Here is a 17,006-nt window from a genome sequence, read left to right as displayed (position 1 = left end):
TCGCAACAGGTTGCATTCGACGTAGAATCCTGACCCATTGTTTCCTATTGAAAATTGGCTAGAGCGCACTATGGGCTTCAAAGTTATGGCCAAAATAGTGGCCAAAACGCGTAAAAAGTCTCCCAACTTCTTAGGCACTTAACTTTAACCAATTTGCTCGCAACAGGTTGCATTCGACGCGGAATCCTGTCTCATAGTTCTCTATTGAAAATTGGCCAGATCGGATTATGTGATCAGAAGTTATGACCAAAATTTAACTTATTTTAAACAAAAATTGCGTAAAAAAGTTTAGTTCATTTTTCGGCCACTTACCCTTAACCTATTTGCTCGCAACGGGTTGCATCCGACGGGTAATCCTGTCTCATTGTTTCCTATTGCGAATTGGCCAGATCGGACTATAGGATGAGAAGTTATGGACAAAACACAAGTTTTTTTTTTAAATGCACGAGAAAAGCACCATCACCGCTAGGTGGATTGATCAGGTTTTTTTTCATTATCAAGTATTGATATTAGTAAATTACAAATTAAATTCACAACTTTGATTATTCATTTAAATTAGTGGTGAGAAGCACTTAAATTCAATTGACCCTTTCGTCAAAAATGATTAGCCACACAATTTCTCGTATTTGAAATAAAAATTCAGGCTTCAATAAATATTGGGAAGGTTGGCTTCAAATAAGCCGAAAAAAAAACAAGATAACATTTTTGACTAGAAATGCAACTTTAAAATGTGGCGAATTCATACTATGCACATCTTCCCAATATCAGCCCGGCTAGCTCAGTCGGTAGAGCATGAGACTCTTAATCTCAGGGTCGTGGGTTCGAGCCCCACGTTGGGCGCTGTTCTATTTTGTGTAACGGTAATTTCGCTGCAAATAGAGCAGTAAAATGTATTGTGCGCTAATCTAAGAGCATTGTTGACAGTTTTTTAATCTTGCGTTTATTTAGAAGGCTCATTTGCCATTTGGCGTTACGGAGCCGGATATATATTATTGACAGTTGGGCAAATTAAATTACAGCATTTTCATCTTAAAAATTGGAATGTATTGCTACTGGTAACACAAATTCAAATGATTTATTTGAAATGAAAATAACACCCAGAAAAATATCAATTGATTATCAAATCAACGATCGGTAACGGGACTTTGGACGTTAAGATGAAAAAGAATAAGACAATGAATTGATTCAACTTATGTCTAGAGATTTAAAAATATTTTAAAAATACAGGTCAATGTACATAGCTTGAGAAATCTTCTCTAAAGATAAACATTTTAAAGACAAGTCATAAATAATTACTTTCCAAGTGACTTCACTGTTAAGTACACAATCATATAACATTTTTTAAATAATTTTGTTCACTTGTCATTAGACGAGTTTGTACAATTCTATTTAATTCCACCAGTTGATTGAACTTGATTGTAAGTCGAATCAAGTACGAGACACTGAAAACTGCCTTACTGTTGAGGTCGAAATGTGTATCTGTCAAAAGTACAATCAAGTGGTGGAAATAAATAGAATTGTACAAACTCGTCTTTTGACAAGTAAAGACATCCCACTAAAAGCTCAAACTAAATTTATCATCGTCAGTTTGTTTATTAATTATGTAATACGTGCATTCATATCTTATTTAGACTAAGTGTTCGGTGCTTGAATATCACTCTCATCCTTACTTGCTATCATACATTTTTAGGTTATTTTGATTTAATACATTTCAATTGCCTCTGGCTAGGATAAATACCATTAGTCAATACTCAATACTGTAAAAAGATAAAAAGTTTGCGAGTTGTTCGTCTAGTGTCTCATGAATTTCTCCTCACCAGCAGATTGCCTTCGTGGCGCAATCGGTTAGCGCGTTCGGCTGTTAACCGAAAGGTTGGTGGTTCGAGTCCACCCGGGGGCGAGATATTTTTAAAACCATCGACGAAAGCAGTCAACGATGCCGCAATCCGTGGAGTTTTTCTGGCCATGTCCTTACAGTCCCGCGGCCATGTCAGTTTAGGACCAAGTTAAGGATCAGTACCAGAGAGCGTAAAATATTCAACTTCATGAATCTATTTCAGTTCGATTTTTGACAAACATCGCATGACTATTCAAAACATAGAATGACATAATCAAATACTACTCCCCACCGTTTGTTGTTTGTCACTGATAGCGTTTACTATGTGCAGAAAAAAACATAATTAGCCTTGTTTAAATTGACGCTTACCGCTAAAAGTGGCTCATGGTTGAAAATCAGACCCAGTTCTGTGTGATATATTACTCATTTAAAACGTGTTTAGATTTGAAATAATTTATAGAATCCACGAAAATCTTCAATGACCAATATTCATCTGAATATTGACAGTCCAGAGCCGACTATGAATGTGTCTGGAAGTGAGCTGACAAGTGAAGAACACCAAAAACATTCGGAAATACTCGCTTCACGAGTAAGAAAAGAGTGTAATTGTGCCTACCCAAAATGCCACACTCGCGGAAACCCCTACTGCCTGCTTTTTTCTTATGCTTGCTTTGTTCGTGAATCGTGAGTACTAGCAGAGCAAAGACAAAAATCACGGTCACGATTATTTGTGGTTACTACAAATACAATGGACAAATTTCGCTTGAGATAAACTCAATAACAACAAACAAATGTGTTCTTGCTCGAACATCCGTAAGAAACTAGTTTCGAGATTTTGACATTTTGCTAACTAACGCGAATGATTCGCTAAGCTTCACGAACATTTTTCGGGGTTCGTTTTTTTGTTTTCTCTGCGAGTAGTAGGTAGGCAAGAAAAAGGCAAAACAAGTGCTCGCAAGTATTTTGCATTGCCTAATTCTCGTTTTGTAAGCAAAGTTCACAGATTTCCACCACTGGTTAGGATTCGATTTCAAAATGACCTCAATATTATGACAACTGGGAATAGGGGAACTGTACCGGTTTTGGCCATGTTTCTAATTTGGCCAATTTTGCGAATAACTCCAAAAATAAAGCAATTCGCGAGAGTTTCATTAGTTCCATCAAAAGATATATCTCTCACGGTTCAACGCTGCTTTCAACTGATTGATTATTTTGGAAAAAAAATGTATTTTCCAGGGTTGGCCAAATTAGGCACTAAGTTGGCCAAAACCGGTGCACTTCCCCTATTTTAAATTCTTATTGCAATGCTGATTGTGATTTCTTGATTCGTTGTTGAATAAGTTTCAAGTACTGGACTCCATTGCGTTTGTCCTCAAAGTTGTTTAACTCTCTTTTACCTTGTAAGACGTGAATTTATTGAAGAAAAAATGTTTTTTCAACTTAGACAACCTTAGACTCAAGTAGTGTGAGGCTGACTGCAATAGTTTTTACACTACCCACTAAAATCAAAACCCCTTTTACTAGTATTTATACCCTTGGCCCCTTGGACAAATGTGTACACTACACCAAATGGAAATGAATACAAGAATAACCGAACACATCTTCTGAATGTCAGCCCGGCTAGCTCAGTCGGTAGAGCATGAGACTCTTAATCTCAGGGTCGTGGGTTCGAGCCCCACGTTGGGCGCTGATCTGTTTTGTTGCAACAATTATGTCGTGCAAGTAGAGCAAACTATTCTCTCTGGCACTAAAGGAGAGAACTGGAAAAAAGGATACAAATACCATTTTAACTTGACTGTATGAAATTATTCAATGAATTTCACTGACAGCTGAAGATATAATTTTCTACAACCTTGCTATAGGGGTAAACAATATTTTGTCATACTCTCCAGAACGCCATAGCCAATTGAGCCAATTGAAATAAGAAAACAAAAAGACCCTAACCTCCGTCAAGGGCAAAGGGTGCCCGCAAAGGATATCGGATATGTACTAGTCTACGTTGTTTTATGTTAGTTGGTTGACGAGATAAATAAATTCACATATATTACATACAGACATACGGACATACAGATATCACCACAATAAGTCAAGCTGAGTCGATTGGTATCAGAGTGTAAAATAATCGATTTTTTTTTTATCTTTCTTCACTTGTCAGCTCACTCCCAGACACATTCATAATCGGCTCTGAACTGTCAGTATTTGGTTGAATATAAGTCATTGAATATATATGCACTTTCTACAAATTGATAAATTATCTGAAATCTGAACACCTTTTTAATGAGATAAGTAATTTGTTATACAGAACTGAATCCGATTTGCATCCGCGAGGCACTTTCAACGGTAAACATCAATATAAACAATGCTAATTAGGCTATCCATGAGGACATTCAGCGATGGGACTGACAATCGAAATCAAAACAAAGTGTGTATGCAGTTGAACGAAACTCACTTCTGGTGTAAACCGCGCTTAACATTTTCCTTTGAATTGTTCTGTCAGTCCGGTCAGAATCTGTCAAAAAATCGAGGTAAACAAAAATCGTCAGCTGATCGCAGTTTCTTACGGATTGCCTTAGGGGAACTGTACCGGTTTTGGTCATGTTCCTAATTTGGCCAATTTTGCGAATAACTCCGAAAATAAAGCAATTCGCGAGGGTTTTATTAGTTAAAAAAAAAGATATATCCCTCACGGTTCAACGCTGCTTTCAACTGATCGATTATTTTGGAAAATGTGTTTCCAGGGTTGGCCAAATTAGGCACTAAGTTGGCCAAAACCGGTGCACTTCCCCTTTTATGTTTTTTTCTGCACATAGGTAGTAAGCACACTCGGTGACAGTAGAATGAATGATTTGGTGGAATAGTTGTCTGACTTTGTCATTCTATGTTTTGAATAATCATGCGAGGTTTGTCAAAATTCGGACCGAAGTTGCTTCAAAAAGATAAATATTTTAAGCTCTGATTGGTATACGCAGAATTCAGTTTTAAATTAATTAAATTACCATCTTGTTTTTCTTGAAATTATGTAGGGTTCTTGAAAAATGTAGCAAGCATTTTGATGATAAATTGAAAACCAAACGATCAAAAATACGAGCGAAAAAAAATCGTTTGAAAACAGAATTCTGGATATAAAACTATGGGTCACCGGGCTTTCTATCGAAAGTTCAATTTCGGAGTGATTCTATAACCTTTACGTATTCTTATTTTTTAAGTGTTACTTTATATTTTTCTAATTTTCACTACACTAATGCACAAAAAGACAAAACCATCGTTAAGTGAATAGATCTGGAGCTTTCTCAATAAGACAAACCAACAAGTACTAATTTTTACGGACGTGCATTGAACAATACAAATTTATATAATTTACAAGTATTCTCTTCTTTTACTTTCTTTATTCTTTATATTCTATATTCTTAATTTAAATTAATATCTATCTATACTAATAAATTTCTGTATTTATAATGTTAATTATTTCTAAAACGCTGTACTGTTACTTAATGCAAATCCTGGTTACTCTGATCAGTTTATTTTTGCAAATTTTCGGATGTTACGTTCTCATCTTGATATCTTGTATCATTCGATGCACCCTCACCCTTCGATATCGAGTAAAGGAGAGTACACTGTGAACCGATAACATAATAGTTGAGAAGTTTTCCAGTTTACAGCGAACTATGTACGTATCTGTTGGGTTGGAATAGATACAGTCTACATTGTGTGTTCTGTAACTCGTTGTCAATCTTGGCTACACTGATAACTTTCATTATACTCTTCCTCTAACTTGCTTCAATATCCCTTACTTCAATATCGAACTAATAGATTTCACAAATCCTGCTTTTCACAAGAAGGTAATTTACAAGGTATACTTTTTGCAATATATTCATAAGTCCTCGATAGTATAGTGGTCAGTATCCCCGCCTGTCACGCGGGAGACCGGGGTTCAATTCCCCGTCGGGGAGTACTTTATTTTTTGAAGAGTGAATTACCCGATGCTTCTGCTTTTGCAGAGTTTTGATTAAGTGATTTTAAAAACATGAAGGAGTGTTGTAAACATTCAGCAGTAAACTTATTACTGAAAAAGTGGTATAAAATTACAGCTTTCATAATCAATTGACAGTAGTTTAACAAAAATAGAACTGAATTACGAACATAAATGATCAATTGAGTGTTTGGATATTTCCAAATTGACAACAAATCAAATAAATCAAGCACATTAATCGATTAGTGTAATCAGTTGTAGCAGTAAACCTTTAAAAAAAATCACGTTAGCAGAGCGTAGTTTCGATCTACGGACCTCTGGGTTATGGGCCCAGCACGCTTCCACTGCGCCACTCTGCTCGGATGAGAAAACGCTTCCCAGCAGACAGTCATATTCTACGTCTCTAACCCTCAAAATGAAATGAAAACGGTTTACCCGACTAGAAATATACATCTACAGGCAGACACATCACAAGTAGGTAGCGAACCGGAGAAAAACCACGCTCTCCAACACAGCGAAGCGTGTGCGAGGGGTGAAAGACATGCCTCGTGCAAAAACGCAAAACAACATCGACCCAGCAGAGTGGAAGTGGAAAGCACACACATCGAAACCGGGGATACACGAGACTCTTGCCAAAGCGCCAAGTGCGACGAGGGGTTGAATTTAATTTGAGCTTCTGCTTCTGTTGCTGCTGCTTGCAGACGGAACGTGCTTGGAAAAAGAAACAGCAACATAACCTCAAATATGCGTTCGTGTACACTCACAACATAGCAGAAACGAGGGTAACAGCCAACCAACCAACAGTGTGTGGAAGTGCTCGAAACGAACGAGACTAGAAGGAGGAAATGTAGGTTGATTTGGTGTGAAAACCGAAACGACGACGACGCTGATCACGACGATGACTGCTAATGACGTAATTTCAGTCTGCTCGAGATTGTTGATAAGGCGATTGATTCGGTGTCACCTCGAATCGACTGGGGAAGAAGGTGGGTGTGTGAATATTGTCAAGTCAAGTTCACCGACACGCGTCGTCGTAGCTATCATTTAAAAACGATTTTTTTTCGGTTTCAAATTAGTCACTCAGCGTAGACGTTGGCGTCAACTGCCATAAATGGGTGACACCAGCAAGTGCATAAATTAAACTGTTACTAATCGATTGTATTCAGCACAGTCAGAGTTGCGATTTAATGAGATGACTGAATTTTGCAGTGATGCAAGCGGGTTTGCGAATTAAGTGAAATGATGAATCATCCAAGGATTAGAAGACGACGGATGAATCACAGCACATTAAAAAAACTTTGTGAAAGTCACAAAGTTGTTTAACGTTTTTGAGGCCTTTAACATTATGATGTTGTAAAATGCACGAAATGATAACTGTCCTGGAACCGTCGCAAAATTTATGTCAAGGAACCTTAATTAAGGTTACGACTTTTTAACGAGACAATACCGACAAAAGTAGCAACCCAGCATCGAAGCCACCAAAGTCCAGAGGTTGTACTCTATAAACAGGGAATAATGCACTTCACTTTTTATAGACGTGGCAAAGCGCACACTTCTTCCTTGAAGATGGGTCGTAAAAATCAGGAAACCCATTCAAAATTACGACGAGTTTGTTGTTGGTTGGACAACGACAATAGCGCCATTGACGAAGCATGCTGAAGACGATACCATAAAAGCATTTATACAAAAGGAATTTCATGGGCGTACTGCGCTCCATCGGTGTTCTCGACGTTGTGTGTGGCCTACCGACAAATACAGCGACAAATGATACTTTATGACGATGAATGAACCACATTAGATTAGCTTTTATTTGCGACCTTGAGATTCGTATTCTGCCCAAATGATGTTCGGCGAAACTCAGCTGACACGGATACCATTTCAAGTTCAAGTTCAATACAGCTAAATGAGCTTGGATGGAAAAGGGCAGTAGCGACACAATTTCCCATCGCCTTCGTGGCGCAATCGGTTAGCGCGTTCGGCTGTTAACCGAAAGGTTGGTGGTTCGAGTCCACCCGGGGGCGGATTTTTTTTAGGTTGTTATCTGCATTGCCGACTAGTGGTTTAAAAACTGAATGTATTTCTTATTATTATATTGTTCATTTGTATGTACAAACAATTATTTTATTATCTTGACGATAAACATTTAAGAAACTTGTAAGTATTCTAAGAACATATTTTTCAAAATAATTCAAAATTTGGTTACATTTTAGACTCTGGATGGGTACAAAGCTTCATCATCATACGTACTTTGTTACTGCTAATAATTCGTAAGTGCCCGGCTAGCTCAGTCGGTAGAGCATGAGACTCTTAATCTCAGGGTCGTGGGTTCGAGCCCCACGTTGGGCGAGGATTCTTTTTAAAATAATCTTTATCTATCTGACATGAAATGTAAAGACTAAAGAAAGATATAAAAATGAAAAAGATAAGAGAAAAAACAACAACAAAATATAACAACGAAAGTTTTCAAGAACACCGTGCCACAGAAATGAAAATTATCATTAATTTGAGATCCGAAGCATTTAATTAATGGTATCGTGCGAATTTATTAGACATAAAAGTGTTTCAAAATTCGATTTTGCTAGAGGGAATTGAAACAAATTCAAAGCGAAATATTGCAACACTTTTGACTAAACCATCATACATACAAATACAACATACAGGGATAAAAAAATGTCAATTCACATGTCATGGCTCACTAATTTGTCGAAAATAATTTCAAGAATTAATTTTCAACTGATGATGACTTTGGATGAATGCTCCTGTGATTTTCGAAACTTAAGCTTGGTTTTAGTCTTGCTTTTAATTTGAAATTTGCGGCAATAGAAGTCGAAATTAAGGTGAATCTCGTTCGAAACCAATTTCAAAAGTACATAGCGCTTTTAGGGGCACATAACTCCAAACGGCAAACGATAGGCAACAGCGAAAAGCATAAACAAAAAAAAGTGATTTTCAGATGTGCTAATCGCCTTTAATTTTACACTTGTGCGAGGAAAAACGCAAGGAGTGGCAGCCATTTTTGGAATTTGTCGTGATTGTTTTCAATGTCAAATGATATTAAGTCATGACATTCGAGAAATTTGATCCCACGAGCTACATATTACGTTTAGAACAGTTTTCTGTTGGGAAGAGTTTTAGGATCATTCAAGCGTTATACGTTCCAACAAATTAGTTAATTCACACGATATGACGTGCTGAAACATTGTCAACAATTTTCATCATTAACGCTATCTGAGCAGAGTGGCGCAGTGGAAGCGTGCTGGGCCCATAACCCAGAGGTCCGTAGATCGAAACTACGCTCTGCTATCTGATTATTTTTTAAGGATAAGATGAGTCCGTCTAATGAACAGTAGAGCACAAAGGAGGGGGCTGGGTTCTGCTAAACCAACCGGATCAAGCGTCGTGTAGCGAATCCAATGAATCATAAACCGTACCACTATCCCTCAAACCCATAATAGAGGACCTCTACACAAATTGGGTTTTTATTTTGAAAAACAAAAAAAAAGCTTATTTTTTTATTCATTCGATAGAACACCTTTTTCTGAGCTACAACATATTTTTTTCACACTCATAGACCCTAAATTTGATCACAGGTTGGCAGCTCGAACCAAAGCAAAATCAAGTTAGAGGTGTTCAATACGCATAATGATTAGGTTTTTCGAAATTGATTTAAAATAGTTCCAGTGCACAAAAATTCATGAAATTTTGGATTAAGACTAGGTTTTTATAATAGATTCAAGATATGTAATAATCTCAATACCCTAAAAAAATCAATTACGCATAAATTTTTATATTAAATAATTTCTTTGAACAAAACATCACAAGTCAGTCAAAAATTCGCTTGTTGCGGTTCTGCGGAACATCAACCAAAAGTTGATCATTAAGAAAAAAGGAATAAGAATAAGAAACAAAAAGAAAACTCATATCGTCAATTATATTGTCATATTAGTTTGTATTCGTATGGAACACTTTTATATAAATATTAGGTAAGTAAAGGATTATGGAGGAGAATTTAATTTAATTATTGTAATTTTTTTAAATAACTTACGGGCTTAAATTTAGTCAGAAGATTATTTGCAGTCCAATAATGCTCTGGCTGAATGAAAAATATTTTTCACCGGAAGCTTTGGGTTTCTAATAAGCGTCATGGCACCCCGGGCAGAAGCTATGAACAGAATAACAAAACATGATATGGACTTGATTGATATAAGAGATAAAAGAACATGCAACAATATCAAAAATTTGCACCGAAATATCATTTAAATATCAAGATATGCTATTGATAAGAACAAACTAATGGCACATGATATTGATCACTTCTTACAAATAGCATAACTTGATCTTCTTATGATATTTTAGTGCAAAATATTGATATTATCGTCTGATCTTTTATCTCTTATATCAATCATGTCCATATCTCATTTTGCTATCTTATCAACATTTGATATTATTGAGCTATTTTCGTCTACTCGAACACTCCGCACATTTGAAGTGGGAAACTATAAATGAAAGGATAATCGTTGACAGAATCAGAACAAGGTTTCTGAACCTTAACATAATCGAACACCGTGCGGCATCGAAAGCACCTCAGTATGTGAAAAAGGATCTTAAAAATTGAAAACGAATGGAAATGAAACGTTTAGCGTTGATATAGGAGCACGAAGGCCTCTATTTCCGAATTGTTGGGCATGTACACATAAGAAATTACAAAAATATTATAAAATAATGAATTTAAGCAACGCCTCTTAAATCGAAATCCGTCCACCGTGGAAGCTGTACGGATTAGCTTTTATTAACTAAATATTATATAAACTGTAGCAGATTAGATTTAGATGAGTAAACTACCACTGTAAATAGTTAAATACGAACCTTGAGTAGGGATGCCTTTGATTTCTAGATCAACATTTGAAAAGGGCGTAACAGCCAAAATTTATTCCTTCTGATTCCTCGTCTACATATATTGCTATATATGTAGACAAAAAATCAGAAGGAATAAATTTTGGCTGTTACGCCCTTTTCAAATGTTGGTCTAGATTTGTATTCCGCTTATCTTACTTTTTTAGTCCCAATTTGCAATTAAACCACACTTAATTTTGATGCAATTATGTTCTACACCAGCGGTTCTCAACCTTTTTCTTGATAGGTACCCCTTCGAAATTTTACATTCATTGCGGTAATCCATATTGTTTTTCGCTGTAAATGAAAATGAGCATAGCTCATAAGGGTGTCAGGCCAATAGGCCGAATGGTCATTAGGCTCATGACTGCTAATGACGTAATTTCGTAATTAAAATGAGCATAGCTCATAAGGGTGTCAGGCCAATAGGCCGAATGGTCAATAGGCCATACCCTCACTAGGCCAAATGAGCAGAAAGAAGCAAAAAGTGAAAAATGAGAAATTATTCTTTCACCTTACACCTTCTTCTTTCTCCCTTCTTACTTGCTCCTTATTCTATCTCTCTTTTTTTTCTATCTTCTTCCTCTCCCTTCTTCTTGGTCCTTCTTTCCTCCTTCATTTTTCTTCTTCCTTCCTTCATCTTTCTTCCTTCTCTCTTTCCTTTATTCTTTCTTTTCCCTTCTTTCTTCTTTCTTCTTCTTCCTCTTCCTTCTTTGTTCTTTCTTTTCCCTTATTTCTTATTTCTTCTTTCTCCTTTCTTCATTCTTCCTTCGTTCTTCTTCCTTTATCCTTTTTTCCTCTTCTTTCTTCTGGCTTCTTCTCTTATTCTTGCTTCTTCCTTCCTCCTCGTTTTTCCTTCTTCTATTTTCCTTTTTCTTCTTTCCTCATAGTTTTTCCTTATTCCTTCTTCGGTCTTCCTTTTTCTTTCTTCCTTCTTCCTGCTTCCTTTTTCCACATTCCTTTTTCCACATTCCTTTTTCCACCTTCCTTCTTCCTTTTCCTTCTTCTTTCTCCCTTCTTCCTTCCATCTTCTTCTTTCTTGCTCTTCCTTCTTATATCTTCCTTTTCTTTCTTCTTCTTCTTCCCTTTTTCTTCCTTTATTCTTTCTTTTCCCTTCTTTGTTCTTTCTTCCTTCTCTTTCTTCTTTCTTCTTTCTCCTTTCTTCATTCTTCCTTCGTTCTTCTTCCTTTATCCTTTTTTTCTCTTCTTTCTTCTGGCTTCTTCTCTTATCCTTGTTTCTTCCTTCCTCCTCGTTTTTCCTTCTTCTATTTACTTTCTTTCTTCTTTCCTCATAATTTTTTCTTATTCCTTCTTACGTCTTCCTTTTTCTTTCTTCCTTCTTCCTGCTTCCTTTTTCTAACTTCCTTCTTCCTTTTTCCTTCTTCTTTCCCTCTTTTTCTTTCTTGCTTCTTCCATCTTCCTTTTCTTTCTTCTTCCTTCTTCTTCTTTCCTTCTTCCATCTTCCCTTTTCCTTCTTCTTTTCCCATCTCCCTTCTTCCTTCTTTCTTCTTCCTTTTTTTCCTTCTTCCTTCTTCCCATTTCCTTCTTTATCGTCCTTCTTCCTTCTTCATCATTTTTTCTTATTCTCCCCTCTTCTTACTTCTTTTCTTTGTCTTCTTTCTTCCTCCTTAACTCTTGTTTCTTCCTTCTCTCGCTTTGATTGTTTCTTCTCCCTTTTCTTCTTTTTCCCCTTTTTCGTTTTCCCTTTTTTCATTTTCGCTCTTCCTTTTCCTTCTACCTTCTTTCTTCTTTTTTCTTCTTTCTTCCCTTTCCTTCTTCCTTATTTATTCTTTCTTCCTTCATTGTTATTCCTTATATCTTCTTCCTTCTTCTCTCTTCTTTCTTTCTTCTTCCTTCTACCTTCTTTCTTCTTCCTTATTTCTTGTTCCTTCTTCATACTTCCTTCTTTATTCTTTCGTTTTACTTCTTCCTCACTTCGCACTACTCGCTTCTCACTCCCCACTTCTCATTCGGCCTAATGACCCAGCATCCTCATACGATATGTGGAAAACGGACTTGAAAATTAAAGCAATCTATGGCTCTTCAAAATGTTGTCTGAGGCTTTTGAGCCTCTTCGTAATTCTGTGAAACTTCCTCTTCATAGCAGGTTCCCGAGCATTTTGAAGGGAGGCTTCCGAGCCTCTTAAATGGAGATTTCTGAACATCTTGAAGGGACGCTTCTTAGCCTCTTGAAGAAGCCTTCCGAGCATCTTGAAAGGACGCTTCTGAGCCTCTTGAAAATAGGCTTCCAAGCTTCGTGAAAGAAGGCTTCAGAGCTTCATAAAGAAAACTTCTTGAAAGGAGGCTTCTGAGCCTCTTGAAAGGAGGCTTGAGCCTCTTGAAAGGAGGCTGAGCCTCTTGAAAGGAGGCTTCTGAGCCTCTTGAAAGGAGGCTTCGAGCCTCTTGAAAGGAGGCTTCTGAGCCTCTTGAAAGGAGGCTTCTGAGCCTCTTGAAAGGAGGCTTCTGAGCCTCTTGAAAGGAGGCTTGAGCCTCTTGAAAGGAGGCTTCTGGAGCCTCTTGAAAGGAGGCTTCCGAGCATCTTGAAAGGAGGCTTCTGAGCCTCTTGAAAGGAGGCTTCTGAGCCTCTTGAAAGGAGGCCTGAGCCTCTTGAAGGAGGCTTCCAGGCCTCTTGAAAGGAGGCTTCTGAGCCTCTTGAAAGGAGGCTTCTGAGCCTCTTGAAAGGAGGCTTCCGAGCCTCTTGAAAGGAGGCTTCTGAGCCTCTTGAAAGGAGGCTTCTGAGCCTCTTGAAAGGAGGCTTCCTGAGCCTCTTGAAAGGAGGCTTCTGAGCCTCTTGAAAGGAGGCCTGAGCCTCTTGAAAGGAGGCTTCCTGAGCCTCTTGAAAGGAGGCTTCCGAGCCTCTTGAAAGAAGGCTTCTGAGCCTCTTGAAAGGAGGCTTGAGCTCTTGAAGGAGGCTTCCAGCCTCTTGAAAGGAGGCTTCCGAGCCTCTTGAAAGGAGGCTTCCGAGCCTCTTGAAAGGAGGCTTCCGAGCCTCTTGAAAGGAGGCTTCCGAGCCTCTTGAAAGGAGGCTTCCGAGCCTCTTGAAAGAAGGCTTCCGAGCCTCTTGAAAGGAGTTCCGAGCCTCTTGAAAGGAGGCCTCCGAGCCTCTTGAAAGGAGGCTTCCGAGCCTCTTGAAAGAAGGCTTCCGAGCCTCTTGAAAGGAGGCTTCCGAGCCTCTTGAAAGGAGGCTTCCGAGCCTCTTGAAAGGAGGCTTCCGAGTCTCTTGAAAGGAGGCTTCCGAGTCTCTTGAAAGGAGGCTTCCGAGCCTCTTGAAAGGTGGCTTTCGAGCCTCTTGAAAGGAGGCTTCCGAGCCTCTTGAAAGAAGGATTCCTAGCCACTTGGGAGGAAGCTTCTGAGACTTTTGAGAGGAGGTTTTCGAACCTCTTGAAGGGAGGCTTCCGAAGCGAAGGCTTCCGAAGCTACTGAGGCCCCCATGCCTCTCTCTCAAATAGAGGTTTCCAAACCTCTAGATTCTAGATTTTAGTCAATAAACTTTTTGTTCTTCTAATCTTTTGTTGCACAGACCTCCATACATTATGATGGTTGAAGTTGGCAAGATTTTATTCCTAGATTTTATTTACTGACCGCCATGCATATTATGTACAAAGCATTGTTATGGAATCTTAAAATACATAATTGAACTTTCCCGTCAAAAGATGTATCTCGTTTAATTGTCTCAATCAATTCTTTGGCTTATTTAGGGTAAACTTTCCCAAAGAACCCATATTTTTAATCGTTTAATTATTTCAAAATCGAAAAACTGCTGCACGTTGAGAACCGCTGTTCTACACGCATAAAAATGGCGCCAGAAACTATGATCTCGGTGGGTGGCGATTTGTTTTTGATTTATGTTGTTTTAATATCAAAGCCTAGTTTCCATCTCAATGGCCTAAAAGCTTACTGTCAAGTATACTGCCCATGATCACATATTTGTAATATTTGCAATTGGGTTGATTTTGTAAATTGTTTGTCAATCATCCTCATTCTTCCTTTTCTTCCTTCTTCTTTCCTTCTTCCTTCTTCCATCTTCCTTTTTCCTTCTTCCTTCTTCTTTCTTCCATCTCCCTTCTTCCTTCTTTCTTCTTCCTTTTTTTCCTTCTTCCTTCTTCCCATTTCCTTCTTTATTTTTTCGTCCTTCTTCCTTCTTCATTCTTTTTTCTTATTCTCCCCTCTTCTTACTTCTTTTCTTTTTCTTCTTTCTTCCTTCTTAATTCTTGTTTCTTCCTTCTCTCGTCTTCATTGTTTCTTCTTATATTCTTTTTCCCCTTTTTCATCTTCCTTTTTTCATTTTAGCTCTTCCTTCTACTTTTTTACTTCTTTCTTCCCTTTTCTTCTTGCTTATTTATTCTTTCTTCCTTCATTGTTATTCCTTATTTCTTCTTCCTCCTTCTCTCTTCTTCCTTTCTTCTTCCTTCTCCCTTCTTTCTTTTTCCTTATTTCTTTTTCCTTTTTTTTACTTCCTTCTTTATTCTTTCGTTTTACTTCTTCCTCACTTCGCACTACTCGCTTCTCACTCCCCACTTCTCATTCGGCCTAATGACCCAGCATCCTCATACGATATGTGGAAAACGGACTTGAAAATTAAAGCAATCTATGGCTCTTCAAAATGTTGTCTGAGGCTTTTGAGCCTCTTCGTAATTCTGTGAAACTTCCTCTTCATAGCAGGTTCCCGAGCATTTTTAAGGGAGGCTTCCGAGCCTCTTAAATGGAGATTTCTGAACATCTTGAAGGGACGCTTCTTAGCCTCTTGAAGAAGCCTTCCGAGCATCTTGAAAGGACGCTTCTGAGCCTCTTGAAAATAGGCTTCCAAGCTTCGTGAAAGAAGGCTTCAGAGCTTCATAAAAGAAAGCTTCTTGAAAGGAGGCTTCCGAGCCTCTTGAAAGGAGGCTTCCGAGCCTCTTGAAAGGAGGCTTCCGAGCCTCTTGAAAGGAGGCTTCCGAGCCTCTTGAAAGGAGGCTTCCGAGCCTCTTCAAAGAACGCTTCTTAGCCTCTTGAAGGGAGGCTTCCTGAGCCTCTTGAAAGGAGGCTTCCTGAGCCTCTTGAAAGGAGGCTTCGAGCCTCTTGAAAGGGGGCTTCCGTGCCTCTTGAAAGAAGGCTCCCTAGCATCTTGAAAGGAGGCTTCCGAGCCTCTTGAAAGGAAACTTCTGAGCCTCTTGGAAGGAAGCTTCCGAGTCGCTTGAAAAGAGGCTTCCGAGCCTCTTGAAAGGAAGCTTCCGAGCCTCTTGAAAGGAGTCTTTCAAGCCTCTTGAAAGGAGGCTTCCGAGCCTCTTGAAAGGAGGCTTCCGAGCCTCTTGAAAGGAGGCTTCTGAGCCTCTTGAAAGGAGGCCTGAGCCTCTTGAAAGGAGGCTCTCCGAGCCTCTTGAAAGGAGGCTTGAGCCTCTTGAAAGGAGGCTTCCAGAGCCTCTTGAAAGGAGGCTTGAGCCTCTTGAAAGGAGGCTTCTGAGCCTCTTGAAAGGAGGCTTCCTGAGCCTCTTGAAAGGAGGCCTGAGCCTCTTGAAAGGAGGCTCTGAGCCTCTTGAAAGGAGGCTTTCCTGAGCCTCTTGAAAGAAGGCTCTGAGCCTCTTGAAAGGAGGCTTCTGAGCCTCTTGAAAGGAGGCTCTGGAGCCTCTTGAAAGGAGGCTCTGAGCCTCTTGAAAGGAGGCTTCTGAGCCTCTTGAAAGAAGGCTCTGAGCCTCTTGAAAGGAGTTCCGAGCCTCTTGAAAGGAGGCCTCCTGAGCCTCTTGAAAGGAGGCTTCCTGAGCCTCTTGAAAGAAGGCTTCCTGAGCCTCTTGAAAGGAGGCTTCTGAGCCTCTTGAAAGGAGGCTTCCTGAGCCTCTTGAAAGGAGGCTTCCTGAGCCTCTTGAAAGGAGGCTTCCTGAGTCTCTTGAAAGGAGGCTTCCTGAGTCTCTTGAAAGGAGGCTTCTGAGCCTCTTGAAAGGTGGCTTTCGAGCCTTTTGAAAGGAGGCTTCCTGAGCCTCTTGAAAGAAGGATTCCTAGCCACTTGGGAGGAAGCCTCTGAGACCTTTTTGAGAGGAGGTTTTCGAACCTCTTGAAAGGAGGCTTCCGAAGCGAAGGCTTCCGAAGCTACTGAGGCCCCCATGCCTCTCTCTCAAATAGAGGTTTCCAAACCTCTAGATTCTAGATTTTAGTCAATAAACGTTTTGTTCTTCTAATCTTTTGTTGCACAGACCTCCATACACTATGATGGTTGAAGTTGGCAAGATTTTATTCCTAGATTTTATTTACTGACCGCCATGCATATTATGTACAAAGCATTGTTATGGAATCTTAAAATACATAATTGAACTTTCCCGTCAAAAGATGTATCTC

General features: G+C 38.9%; 8 non-coding genes across 8 annotated transcripts; 7 read left to right on the top strand and 1 right to left on the bottom strand.

The window, feature by feature from the left end:
• The first annotated feature begins 767 nt into the window (after positions 1-767).
• Trnak-cuu (transfer RNA lysine (anticodon CUU)) lies at positions 768-840 on the top strand. The gene has a single exon. It is a non-coding gene; the product is annotated as a tRNA-Lys (tRNA).
• Positions 841-1,826: 986 nt separating this feature from the next.
• Trnan-guu (transfer RNA asparagine (anticodon GUU)) lies at positions 1,827-1,900 on the top strand. The gene has a single exon. It is a non-coding gene; the product is annotated as a tRNA-Asn (tRNA).
• A 1,551-nt stretch (positions 1,901-3,451) lies between these two features.
• Trnak-cuu (transfer RNA lysine (anticodon CUU)) lies at positions 3,452-3,524 on the top strand. The gene has a single exon. It is a non-coding gene; the product is annotated as a tRNA-Lys (tRNA).
• Positions 3,525-5,715: 2,191 nt separating this feature from the next.
• On the top strand, positions 5,716-5,787 carry Trnad-guc (transfer RNA aspartic acid (anticodon GUC)). Its single transcript has one exon. It is a non-coding gene; the product is annotated as a tRNA-Asp (tRNA).
• A 307-nt stretch (positions 5,788-6,094) lies between these two features.
• Positions 6,095-6,166, bottom strand: Trnam-cau (transfer RNA methionine (anticodon CAU)). The gene has a single exon. It is a non-coding gene; the product is annotated as a tRNA-Met (tRNA).
• A 1,588-nt stretch (positions 6,167-7,754) lies between these two features.
• On the top strand, positions 7,755-7,828 carry Trnan-guu (transfer RNA asparagine (anticodon GUU)). Its single transcript has one exon. It is a non-coding gene; the product is annotated as a tRNA-Asn (tRNA).
• Positions 7,829-8,080: 252 nt separating this feature from the next.
• Positions 8,081-8,153, top strand: Trnak-cuu (transfer RNA lysine (anticodon CUU)). Its single transcript has one exon. It is a non-coding gene; the product is annotated as a tRNA-Lys (tRNA).
• Positions 8,154-9,038: 885 nt separating this feature from the next.
• Positions 9,039-9,110, top strand: Trnam-cau (transfer RNA methionine (anticodon CAU)). Its single transcript has one exon. It is a non-coding gene; the product is annotated as a tRNA-Met (tRNA).
• Positions 9,111-17,006: the final 7,896 nt, after the last annotated feature.

Source organism: Armigeres subalbatus, chromosome 2, assembly GCF_024139115.2.
Source record: "Armigeres subalbatus isolate Guangzhou_Male chromosome 2, GZ_Asu_2, whole genome shotgun sequence".
Classification (NCBI taxonomy): domain Eukaryota; kingdom Metazoa; phylum Arthropoda; class Insecta; order Diptera; family Culicidae; genus Armigeres; species Armigeres subalbatus.
The sequence above is the reverse complement of the archived record's forward strand: the minus strand, read 5'-3'. Positions and strand labels throughout refer to the sequence as shown.